Source organism: Adiantum capillus-veneris, chromosome 10 (assembly GCF_014529385.1).
Source record: "Adiantum capillus-veneris isolate H3 chromosome 10, ASM1452938v2, whole genome shotgun sequence".
NCBI classification, from domain to species: domain Eukaryota; kingdom Viridiplantae; phylum Streptophyta; class Polypodiopsida; order Polypodiales; family Pteridaceae; genus Adiantum; species Adiantum capillus-veneris.
The window spans coordinates 135,195,079-135,208,807 of NC_140940.1; positions in this window are offsets into that span (position 1 = coordinate 135,195,079).

The following is a 13,729-nucleotide window of genomic DNA, read 5'->3' on the forward strand; positions in this document are numbered from 1 at the left end:
ACAAAAGGGGAAAGGGGGACACTCGTGCCAGCATCATGTTGTAAAACTTTCACACCTTCTATTTTAATTCAAGTAGCATGTTGCGCCCATATTTTCGTAAATTCTTTTCCACCCACTAGCACTCTTTAACAATTGCTAGTAGAAGAAATATATAATTCATGGAATCATTCTTTTTTAGTGCATTGATGATGGTTGACCATTGCAAAGGCTATCTAAATGTGCTCAATTGTTTGCCAAATAGCTCTATGAAATTAATGTTGAATTATTTGCCACATAGATCTCTAAAATTAACATTGAATTATTTGCCAAATAGCCAATAAAATTAACGTTGGATTATACTTGTGGGGGTGTTAAGTTGTAATTGCGACATTAGTATGATGCTTGGGTAGTAGATACAATGCAAAGAAACCCTAAATGGCATTGGGCACTCTAGACATTGGCTAATTTAACCTAGCAATGTACACTACTAAGTATGTTGCGAATCCTAATTCTATCACCTACAAAAACAAGGACGCGATTTCTGGGCGAGCAGTTTCTAGCGAGCGCTTTTTAAGAATCGGGCGAGCGGATTCTCAAAAGAAGGGACAATCTACCCATCTCTCTCTCTCTCTCTCTCTCTCTCTCTCTCTCTCCAACTAAAATTTGATTGTCATTTCACGACCAACTTACATTCAAACAAAAAACACCGGGGAATCATTCAATACACTATCAATAAGAGAAATAGCAGTTCCTTACACACAATTAGGGTCTATTTCATCTAGCAAACCCCAAATCTATGAGTTCCATTGCATTCAAAGTAAATACATATGGGCGGTGATACATCATGGGTGACGTGGAGGAAAGAAGGGCGGTGGGGGGCCGTATCCTCTGGGAGGAAACAAAGGTCGTGCCAATGGGGGCAGTGCACCAAATGGTGGGGGAACTACTCCAAATGGCGAAGGGTGTGAACTATATGTGGGGGGGGGCTGTAGGTAGTGCAAGAGGCAATGGATCAACCCCGGGTGGGGCCTCAGATGTGGAGGCAATGAATGCACTGGGAGACGGTCCGGGAGACGGTCCAGTTGCACACCATGCCAAAAATGGGGCTGTGAAAGTGGGATATGGTGCTGCTACTGCCCCGCCCTGACTGCTGAGTGGTGTCGGGAACGGTGGGTCAAGTGGATGAAGCTGCTCGGACACATGCTGCGGTTGCTCAGTTACGTGAGCTCTGACACTCCTATGAAACATCAATGTCGAGCCTAAATCGAAAGGTAGGCGCTGAGCTGGCTCCAAACAAGCACTGAAAACTGCCCAATCCTTCTCACAACTGATGCAATGTCTACGTAGTAGTAAACATTGTGCTGCCAATGTCCCAACTCCTGCAAAACAATCCAACACAGCATCTCCCATGTCTGTGAAGGTACCTAGTAGCCATCTACACAAAAAAAGTTACCTTAAGATTTATTATACCTATAATTTTATAGGAACAATAAAAACAGCTAACAAAAAAATTCTACCACCTGGAAAACGTTGGACTCCTCTCAACACCTCTACGAAAAGGCCAGCCCATACGATCAAGCGTCCATTGTGTGGAATCTGATCCTGGTAGCTTCTCCCACAACATGTCGTCATCTGCAGAGAAGCCACATACATTTGCTGCAATCTCTCCATCCGCTCGATCGTACCTCGGACGGCGACACCCACCAATTCTAGATGTGAAAAAATGGCTAGCAACAAAGTACCAACCTGCGGGGAGCAAGTAAAACATTATTTTTTGACCCACGAACATCGAAGTTACTATTCATTATCAAAACAAAAAAACAACATACCCCCTCTAAATAGTCCTGAATAGGCGTACAACTAGCCTCCGGTAGCCGTAAGTACAATATCCTCAACAGCTGGAAACCAGCTCCCTCTGCCTTCGAAGTGATGATGGAAAGATGTTATGCACAACATGTCGCCACAATCATGCCATCCACCAAAAGAAACTCGGATGCCAGAAGGAATGCAACATCCACAAGGTCACTATCCCATTGGTTCCATATAGAAACCCCACCCGTGCTAGTTGCATGTGGCCTAGTGTGTAAGGGAAAGGCCATGTACACCAAACGTACGCCACCCAATCTCAAGCTGGGGTTCATCTGCCCTGTTCCTGATAGAGAGCCCAAGAATCTACGTAGTGACTGCATAGAATTGCATGCAGTTTTTGTTAGCACTATAAGTGTGCACGTAACTATGATTGTAAATAAGCGTGGCTTACCTGTCATTGCACAACACATCTGGAATAGCTTTTGCCAACTCTTTGGCACTAGCATGCACTGCAAGGTGGCGTGGCTCTACATGCATATCTGTATATAGCAACATAAGATCAAATATATCTTTCAAGAAATGCTAAAGAGAACAACACAACATTAAGCATTTTCACGTACCTGGATGGTTATCTCCCACAACTCTGGCCATGTCTGATAAGTCCTCTGCAGCCCTACCATGTGATGGTGAACATGGAGGGGACTCCTGGATGCCCCCCACTGGTCTGGGAGTGAAGGATAGTGTCGGTACACTGTGACTCATAGCACCAAGGCTATGAGCACTATCGCTGACTTCTAGAGAATACTCCACAACCACATGCTCGCTCTCACTGTCGATCGAAACTACAACCCTCTTCTTTCTCTTCCCACGTTGCTTGTCAGCTTGTTGTGCTTGCGAGTCTTTCCTTGAGGTCTGTTTCTTCCTCTCTGGTTTCTTTGATGTGTTTGGAGATAGAGCATCCTCTATCACAACCGCTTTCTTCCGTGACGCACTATGCTCCGCTATTAATTAAAAGAAGAAGAGTTATTGAGCCCATATTCTATTGCTTCATGGCAAAGGTAAAAACTACATAGAGGCATACCTATGTATAGCTCTTCCTCTTCGGGTGGGTACTCCTTGTCCGGGTAGTCCAGCCACGAGGGACACTTGAGCCACGCTCCCTTTGGCCGCAAGTCATCTATCCACTCGTTAGGATATAAGCCCGTCTCCTCTCTCTCCGACCTGCACCATGCATCAGTGGGGTGCTTGGGAATGGGAAAGACAAGAGCATCTCTCCACCATCTACAAGACAGACCACAAAGTTTTCATTTGCATAGAACAAGATTAGTGTATCCTACTACATTCTTAATTTGTCAATTAAAGATGTCGAACCTGTACAACAAGCGTCGTGCCGTACAAGCAAAATGGGGTTGCTCTTCGGGTTCATGTGTGGATTTGATCCGAGCACTCCACTTCTTGAAGGCCTTCTCAAAGTGCTTGCGTCTTTATGTCAATAATGTGTGGGCAAGCGTGCAACCATGCCTACCTTCAGCCTTCTCATGTTGGATAGCAACATCATGATTCTCGGCCATCTCAAGCACTCTCCTGCAGCAGCAAATAATAAGTCACAAGTTACATAACAAACTGTTAGCTGGTGCAAATGTTTGAGAAATCTAACCTTTCCAACTGCCACCAGTACACGTGATATCAAAGCCACTGGATCCAGGCCTTCTCCGTCAAACCGATGCCCTTCTCCTTCAAGGATGCATCACCGGCTTGGAGCAAATCAAGCAATCGGCACTTGCTATCAAAGGAAACGCGAGACTTATTTTTTATTGTTACATAATAAAACAAGAAATATATCCAATGATTTAAACGACTATTACTTACTCTGTTGGGCTAATGTGTGCGCGCGCTACCTCTGCCACTCTCGAGGGTGTCATTTTCGTGGTCTTCTCGCCCCAACCAGTAAATGAAATACATTTTTGAAAAAAAATCACTGCCATTTTCTGGATTTGCAATGGTGGCTATCTCTAGCCCTTTGCGTGTAAAGTATTGCTCCGTTTGAGAAAGCGCTAGATTGATGCTTTCCTCGTAAGCGTCAGGTGCCAACTCGTAGTCAAAACTCCCTTTTGATGGCAGCCCTTCCGTTTTACTACTAAACATATGATCGAACTCTTCCTATTATTTTCAAAAGACTCAATCAAAATACAAATAATAAAATTTCGTAATCAAAACATATTCTCATATACAATTGGTTTGAAGTATACCTTCCAAAGTAGTTGCGCAAGGACAGCCATTGGCAATTTTAGCCACTTAGACTTATTTGGACCTCTAAAATTCAAAGCCCTTTCGGGTGCCAAACGCGCTCTTTCGGGGAATTTTTGCAGAAGTGATGTAGGGTCCGCCAACCCTAGCTTTCTCATCATGAAAATATCATGAGCAGTCGTATGAGGCACTGAAACCCTCGTGGCCCTGTTTAACAATCGATTGTAATTTATATAGTTTACAAATAAGATGCATTTACATTAGCAAAAAAACAAAGGGCTCACCTATTGATCATACCCAAAACCAATAGAAACTCCGCTGCCTCATGTGGCTGAAAGTCAACTAGAACGCACTCCACCTTTGGCGCTTTCTCGATTGGAATGTCATTCTCGTTCATCCACCGCATCCTTGCTTCCAATCGGTGATTACCATCCCAAACCACAAAGTACCTCTCTACCATGTGACTAAGCTCCGGGATTTGGCGAAGCTCTTCATCCAAATCATATGACATTGCAAGATCCCTCGCAGCCTGACCACGACGAGTAAATTGTTTGTGATCCTCCCGAGGAATTCGTTCACTAACAATAAATCTTGCCATCGTTGGTTGGTAGCTTTTGTTTGCAATAGAGATTTGCAAATCGGTCACATGGTCATCATGCGTGTGGATGGCGGGGTTTGAGAGAAGTCGACAAAGAGGCAATCGTGGAAGTTTCCCATCGTATGGTACTCTGTGAGAATCCACCCAACCCAAAGAAATGTGTTTGTCGACAACATTTCCAAACACTTCGTCTTTGACATTTTCAATAGCGGTACCTGTTTCCGCAAGATGACTGGGTCCGGCGCTTGATTGTGATGTTCTAGCCACTCCAGTTACAATGGATACAATACGATCCAAAGAACTGAATGCCTGAGATTGTTGGGTATCCTGTGTGACTAACGGAGGTACTTCTTGTGAGGTAGTAACATCCACCTCATCAATTGCACCAGTATTTTTTGTTTGGTTTCTTGTTCTCATGATTGCAAGAAAGAAGAATAAATTATAAGAAATAGATATAGGATGATTTATGAGAATTTGTAAGTTGGAAGTTTGAGATGTGAACTTGAGAGAGAGAGAGACAGAGAGAGCTCTGTGTAGCACAAGAGAATAGAGAATAAGAAAAATGAAGAAGAGAAGGTCACTTTATAAAGCTTTTAATTTTTTATTAATTTTAATTTTAATTTTATTTTTTTAATGACTGTGTGTGTGAGAGAAAGGAATGTGTGTCTGTGTGTGTGTTTTGCCATGTCCGTGCGTGTGTGCGTGTGTACGTGTGCTTTTGTGTGTACGTGCAGCGTGTGTGTGTATGTGTATGTGCAGCGTGTGCATGTGTATGTGCAGTGTGTGTGTGCGCGTGCACGTGCGTGTGTGTGTGCGCACACACACACGCTGCACGCAGGCGCACGTGTGTGTGCGCCACACACACACACGCTGCACTGAGGCGCGTGTGTGTGGTGCACACACGTACGCCAGCGTGTGTGTGTGTACACACACACGCCTGTATGTGTGTGTGTTTAAGTTTGTGTGTGTGTTCACACACACACGCGCTTTATGAGCGCGCGTGTGTGTGTGGACACGCACACGTGGCCGTCCACGTGGACACGCAACGCAGGTGGCCGTTGCGTGTCCACATGGTCTGGCCACGTGTATCGTCGATTGGCGACGGTACACGTGGTCCGTCCCGTGGTCACGCGCCCTGCCACGGAGGCAGTAACGTGGCCACGTGGACAACCACGTGTACTGTCGCTGGGCGGCAGTACACGTGGCACGACACGTGGTGCCACGTGTCGTCCACGTGGCCACGTTACTGCCTCCGTGGCAGGGTGCGTGACCACATGGCGGGCCATGTGTACCGTCGGTTGGCGACGGTACACGTGGCCAGACCACGTGGACACGCAACGGCCACCTGCGTTGCGTGTCCACGTGGACTCGCGTGGGCCCACGGGCGCCTCTGCCTCTGGCCAACGCGTGGCCAGAGTCGGAGGCGCCCATGGGCGCCCACGCGCCCACGGCTAGCGCGTTGGCCATGGGCGAGTATGCACGCCATCCCGCTCCGCTCCTCCCCCTCCCTCCCTCATCCCGCCCCCGCCTCCGTCCCCCAACCCAACCTGCGGCCTCCGCCCGCCCCCGCCTCATTCCGGCCCCGCCTCCGCTCCTGCGCCTACGGCCCCCCCCCAAACCCAATCTGCGGCCTCCGCCCGCCCCCGCCTCATCCCGCCCCCTCAAGTTTTCCAACCAATAGATGGATTTTATAAATAAAGTTGCCTAACCTTGTTTAGCATACTTAATTAAGATTGGGCTCAAAATTGGGGACACCTACTACATAGAATCATTTTCTCAAATTTCGTAGAGATAAAACAAAGCTTACATTGCGTACTCAATTAAGAGGACATTCACATTGGCAACGGTTAACATGACTTCAACAAACTTTTTTTGGTGGGTTGTAACTCTACTGATTTTGGTAGAATTACGAACCCTTCTCTTCTACGCTTGCCTCTTTCTAGGTGAATGCAACAACAAAAGGACCATCTTGCGTTAGTGCCTTGCTTTCGTCCACGCAAAACGCTCCAGCCCGTGATCACACACACATACACAAATAAATATTTTGTAAATTTTTTTCATATTTTTTAACATTAATTTTTTAATTTAATAAAATAATATTAATTTTAAATTTATAACGGCTACTTATTAGACGTGAGTATATAATCAATTTGTTTTAGCTTATACAAGGTGATCATGTGCTTAATTATTTGCTTAGCATATTATTATGGCTTGCTCTTTATATTTCTTGGGTAAAGAGTTTTCTTATCCTTTTTACAATGGTAAATTCATAATATCTTAATCATTTCTTTTAGAATTAATTTCTCCTATGCAATTTACAACTTTAGATGTTGTTATCGAAGTAGGTGATATTGAAATGAATTTGCCTCTTGAGAGGACTCTCAACAATTTGGGTGAATTCATCTATGTATTGGATGAGCAGCTTTCACGTAAATACAAAGTCAACGTATCTCATCAAACACAGTATGCCGGCTCACCTAGCATGATTCCTATTTCCATTGTGGATAGTCCGTCAAAGATGCAATTCGGTCCGAAGGAGTTAATAGATTTATATACCCCCCCTCGAGTTTTGCCCTTAAACAACTTCAAAAGGAGTACAAGACAAAAGCTCTTACAGGTCGAGAAGAAGGGCACATTGACAAAGCTGTTAATGCAAATCAAAGTAGTGGAACAAGTTACAGAGATTCCAAGGTCTTACAATGGCGATCTCGTTCTAGAATTTCCACCTACCATGGGAAAGTTGCACCATATGGATGCGATGGAGCATAAGTATGATCCTCATTTGTGGTCGAAGCCTACTACATCCAATATTGTATTTGCAGGTGTAGTCCGACTTAGTCATTGCATAGGATCTCTCAAGTGCATGAATGAACAATGTGTCCGCTTGGTTAATTACCATATTCCCAATACAAGTCATTTCAACGGGTACATACAAAAAGCAACTGGACCTGGGGAATATTGTAAGATTGAGCCTTACATGCCATTTTTGTAAGGCAATTGCTTTTTGTATTGCAGCATGTGATTGTGTAGTATACTATGTCATGCCATCCGATGAGACTGCCACTAGAGTCATGATTCATCGTGGCACACATCGACACGATGTGCGCAGCGGCACATCCAAAACACTAACGGACAACACCAAGCTGATGGTGCAAAGGATTTTGACTGTTGACCCACACGCAGGAGCCAGGAAGGTTCAAATGTGTTTAGCAAAAGAAATTATAAGTACCACACTTCTTCGCAACAACACCAACGAAGGTATTTTAGGCTAGCAACAGCTATTTGCAATCGCTGAGGAGTTGGGCCCGTTGGTGCAAGATAACTGGTATGAGCATTTCGTAGATTCTTATTTCGATGCAAAACTCTATGCTAAATTATTTTTTAATCTAAACACTTTTAACATTGACAGGTTTCGGAGGTCAGTATCTATTTTACGTAGAGGGGTTGACAAAGAATCTTTTGGCATTGATGCACTCCTAAAACTGAAGCGAGACTGCACATATGAGTTTTTCCATGGAAGCCGGTTTCCTGGTCAAGGTATGGAGGGGGAGAAATGTTATGTCGTCAAAATGTTCACAATTGGTTCGGCATCCGGTGTGGACCTAGTCAACCGAATGAGACAAGACTGGGATGGTGATCTTCGACGTGCGTGGATCCAGTTTGATCACATGTGCGCTCCTTGCCGCACTGTCGAAGCAAGGGACTTGCCAATGCACCGTATGCGAGCCACAAACGGCTCCAAGCACACAACAAGCCTAAACTAGCAAGCTCAAGAGAGCAAAGGGTGTGTCACTCACCGCTCTACGCTCGCCTTCGTGGTGGATTCCTCGCCGCGATGAAGAAGAAGCTGCAGTCGTGCCGCGCTCAACCGCCTCGCCGCCGTCGTGCCTTCGTAATGCTCGATCGCACACACACTCTCCCTCTCTCTCTCTCTCTCACACACACACATACACGAGGAGGTGAAGAAGAAGAAGATGGAGATGGAGCAAGAGCACTCTTCTATTGCACAAATGAGAGAATGAGTAAAAATTAGGTTTAGTTGGCTTTTATAGGAGCTCACCCCATTCACACTTGGGCGCCCATGCTTAGCCAACTAACCCTAACATGTTCGTGTTAGAGTGCGCCTCTCATCGGCGATCACTCTACCTTTCCCTATTGGACCGACAAGCCCGGTGCCTGACTCTACTTAAATAAATAATATGGTTACAGTGTCCGTCGTAGGCGATAGGGTGTCCGTGAGCCACGAGGGTTAACATTGCCCCCCTTCCTGATGTAGATTCCGTCCTCGAAAGCTATTGAGTTGAAGCTTGGTATGTCCATGTTGTAGAGCATCTAGATTTGAATCTGCAAGGCAAAGTCACTGTTTTAGCAAGCGGAATTATATTGCCATAAATCATGAGGGGAATGTAAAGTACATGTGGAAATGAGTAATTGCAAGACTTATGAAATGTTAGACTGCCATTAAGGACAAATAAATTGCACTTTGAGTAGATCAATTAATCAAGAGTTTTGAGCTTATGGGTGAGTCTATCAATTAGTTAGCTATGACTAAGGTTAAAACAACTACTCGAGTACTAGCTAAGCTAAGAAGATTATCTAAATGCAAGATTCCCTAATTATGCTTTTAAGCTTTGATTAGCCAACTCGCTCTCACAACTGCAAACAAAAGCTTGAAATGTTAACTGTAAGCTCAATGGAAGTCTTTTAATTTTTCTTTATCTTTTTTTAATACTTTTTTACTTTGGGTCACAATCATGTGACGTGTGTGCTTATTTTGTATGTCCAGGGTTTTTTGCTTCTCAAGGAAAAGCGATCACACTGGGAACCTCTAGGGCTCTAGTACCATAGACAATACATGTGAGTGAAGTACCAATTCAAGCCAGGATTTCTCTTCCAGCATAAGATTTTTCATTTGTGGCACGTATGTTTTTTTTTTTTTTTGCTTCCATTTCCTTGGTATTCGCACTAGTGTTTTTTGTTGTTTGAGTGAGCAAGCCTTTCTCTGCCTAAAACATTCCTAAGGTCTCAAATACTCAGATAATTTTATTAGCTAGGCCTAGTGGTCAAGTAAATGAGTTAACCTAAAGTCACGGTCTCCTAATCTCCAGGCTCATCCATAAGATTAAACTGGAGTTCAATCAACTTAAGCAAAGACAAATTTATACATCTATAATGGCAGATAACATTCATAACTATTGCACTCAAACAAAGAATGAAAAATCATTATTAGCAATTACACATATCCACCAACATGAATCATGGAAAGTAGTACACCTGGAGGTATGGAGTGGCTCATTTCGTTGAAGCAGATGTCCTCAGCCATGTGGATGGAGATCCATATAAGTCCTACCTAACACATCCAAAAACAGGCACTATACCTCTAGGAGGCATGTCAGTGTGAAAAATTAAAACTCCTAAAAAACAAACTCAAAACACAATCTAGACCCCTAACCTACCTATCTGTCACCCCTTTTAGAATCAAGGAAAGAGGATATTATATAAACCGGTGGCCACCCTAAGGCTAGGCCTCTATCCTCATCATCTAGATAAATAAAATCGTTGTCCGTGAGGCCATAGTCTTCCTCGGTCTCTATTAGTTCCTCTTCATCATCCTCTTGTGCAAGCATGCTAATCAAGAACCTCGTGATGCGTGGATACTCATCTTGTGCAAAAGAATAAGCATGTGCCATTGGAGACACATTCGCTACTGGGTAGGGATCACTAGTTAGCCATAGACGTATCGACCATTCTAACTCCTCAAAGTTTCTCTCACATGCAAGGCTCTCTATCAAATCCCATTCGCAAGAAAGTATAGGGTAGCATACGTAGAACACTTGAGGAAAAGACAAAGGGTACCTTTCATCAAAAATAGAAGTGCATGCCTCTGGTGAAGTAGCCATTTCTGACAAGACAGATAGATTTGGTTAGGCCTCTAAAACATAAGAGTTGTTTTTGTGTGTTGCTTGAATTGACACGGTGAATTTGGACTTATATGTAAGATCTGATAGGGTGCTCTCTCATTGCTAGGCGCTCTTGCTCTTTACTATTTTTGTTTTTTTGTGAGTATAAGGCTATATATATACATTCCCTAAGATCGGAATTGAGAGGTCAGGGAGGAAGGTTGAGAGGGGAGCGAGTGAATGATTGATGTTAGCAAACACTCCCCCCTTCCTTGGGTAGATCATACCTTTTGGAATGAGGTCGTCACCTTTTGAAACCAATTGTTCCAAGTTGTTATGGGTGAAGGTTTTAACCAATAGTTTTCGACCGCCCTATGCGTTTCATCTAGTTGCAAGGGTGGTAAGGTACTCTCCCATGATTTTCTTTGCAACGTTGTTGTAGGTGGTGAACTTACCCCGGGAGGTGCAAACTCTTTCGTGCTTGTATGGATATGTACAGTGGTAGGTGGAGGTTGTGTCGAAGCTTCTATTTGCGTATAGGAACTACATGAAGAGCAAGAAGCTTCATTTGATTTCCCTGTTCCTGAGCTAGGTGGAACAAATCGTTCTTTCTTTGGTACCCAAACTAGCTCTAGAACGGGTGTGTAACATTCCATGATTTTTTCCTTTCCGCGATTTTCAATTTGTTTTGGAGCCACAGGATTGGGTTTACATGGGCCAGGTGACAGGTAAGAGTACACTTTATGTTTGGGCACCCAGATTTGATCATTTCCTTCATAGTATCCTTGGGCTTCCAATAGTCGTTTAGGAATCCAACGCAGCGTTTCTTTACATTTCTTGGAGTGAGTGGTACGGTTCTTACTAGGTTTCCGTTTTTTTGCATCAACCATGCTCACTACAGAGGTTTTAGGGACCCACTTGTATGTTTTCTCTGTTATATTAGGATGGTTCTTGTGTGTCTCAAGCTTTCTTTCAACTACATCAGTTGAAGCTCTAGAGAGTTGGGCTATGGGGACGTATGGTTCAACCTCCTGGACATGCAATGTCTTGGGTTTTATTTCCTTGGGCAATACCTCAGGGACTATGGCTTGAGTGGTAGGGCTAAGAGTTGGTTTTTGCGTTGTAACACCCCCAGTCCCCCAATCAATAGTGCATTTGGTGGCTATCATCCACGTGCGGCCTAGGTTTATATTACCCTCCATAGTTCCAGTAGGCATGAACAAAAAGTCTTGAGCTACAACCCCATTGTCATAACTGACAGAAGTGTGCCAGATTCCAAAAACCGTAGCTTTTTTCTTGTTGACACCCTTGACTTGGATAATACTCTCAGATAGAGGTGGCTTCCCTAACTGACACCACACCCCATAGGATAGCAGATTATATTTAGCACCCGTGTCCAATAAGGCGTTATATAGCACTTTTCCATAGGCACTATTTAACTCAATGGGGTATTGTAGAGGTGTGTCAGAGTCCAACCCATCCTCTTCGATTTCCACGTGGAATGCATTTGTAACCCCAAGGTTAGCCTCTCGTTTTTGTCTTATACGTTGTTGTCGCTCCTTAGCCTCAGCTTGAGCTTGTATCTTGTTTAACTCGGTTTGTGCTTTGGCGGCTTTCTTTTGATGAATGGCCCGTAGTTCTTCTTGGCTTAAAGGATCATAATATCTTTTGAATTTACTCCCATTGAGGAATCCAATGGTTTCAACTCCATCAAGAGTTTCCACACGAAGGGTACCTTGTGGGGTAATTTCACATACTCTATATGGTCCTTTACCAGCATATTTCAACTTTTTCTTCTCTTTACGTACTCCATACATAAGGACTTTATCACCAACTTTGATGTCCTTGTCCTTCACATGGCGATCAAACCACTTCTTTCTCCTATCCTTTTCCACAAGAGCATTTTGCACAGCCAACTGTCTCTCTTCGTCTAGTTTTTCTAAGATAAACAAACGCTCGGTTAAGGGGTTACCATTCCATCCTTCTTGCGAAGCTACCCTAAGACTAGGAATGACAAACTCCCAAGGCATAACCGCTTCTTGGCCGTATACCATTTTGAATGGCGTACAATTAATAGCCACTTTATAAGCAGTACGATAAGCCCATAGAGCAGATGTCAACTTCAAATCCCAATCAGTTCGATGAGCTTCTACCGTCTTGGTTAAAATAGAGATTAGAGTCTTGTTGGTGCTCTCGGCTTGTCCATTAGCTTGCGGGTAATAAGGTGTAGACTTATGGTGGGATATCATAAAGGTCGTGGTAAGCTCTCTTATTACCTCATTTATAAAATGGGTACCATTATCACTAACAATTTCAAAAGGGCAACCAAATCTTGTGATAATGTTCTCAAAAAGAAACTTAGCTGTTGTCCTCGCGTCAGCTTTTTGTGAAGCCTTAGCTTCAACCCACTTTGTCACATAGTCCGTAGCAACTAGAATATATCGAGATTGAGTGTTGCGAGCTGCGGGACTAATTGGACCTACAAAGTCTAAGCCCCATTTTTCAAATGGTTGGGTTACTTTAATAGGATGTAAGGGCATTCTGTCCTTGCGCTGTGTGGTCTTGTAACGTTGGCACTCATCACACCCTTTTGTAAAAAGTGATGCATCCTTAAATAAAGTTGGCCACCAATAGCCTGATTGCAGCACCTTTCTAGCAGTCAGGTCCCTTGAAAAATGTCCTCCTGCTATGCCCATATGTGCTTCTTGCAAGATATACAAATATTCATCCTCGCGGGCACAACGCCTAAGAATATCGTCCTTGCCTAATCTATACAGAGTTCCGGCAATCAAACAATAGGGTTCACATTCTTTTACTAGCCTTCGAGCGATATCCTTACGAAGTTCCTTGGGTGGAAAACCATTAACTAAAAAGTTAACAATGTTCTCACTCCATTCAGGCATAGTCTCAACTATGAATAGGGAAGTATCGGGTAATTCATCATCAACTCCTGTAGGGGCTTCACCATTGGGTATGCGAGACAAATGATCAGCCATGACGTGCCTTTTACCGGGTCTCACTACAATTGTGAAATCAAACTCCAGAAGAATTAACAACCATCGTGTGATTCTTCCCGTGGAGCATGGCTTGTTTACCAGATACAGCAACGCTTGATGATCCACATAAAATACAAACTTGTTTGCCAGAAGGTAGTAGCGAAATTTCTTTACTGCATAAACCATTGCCAAACCTTCTC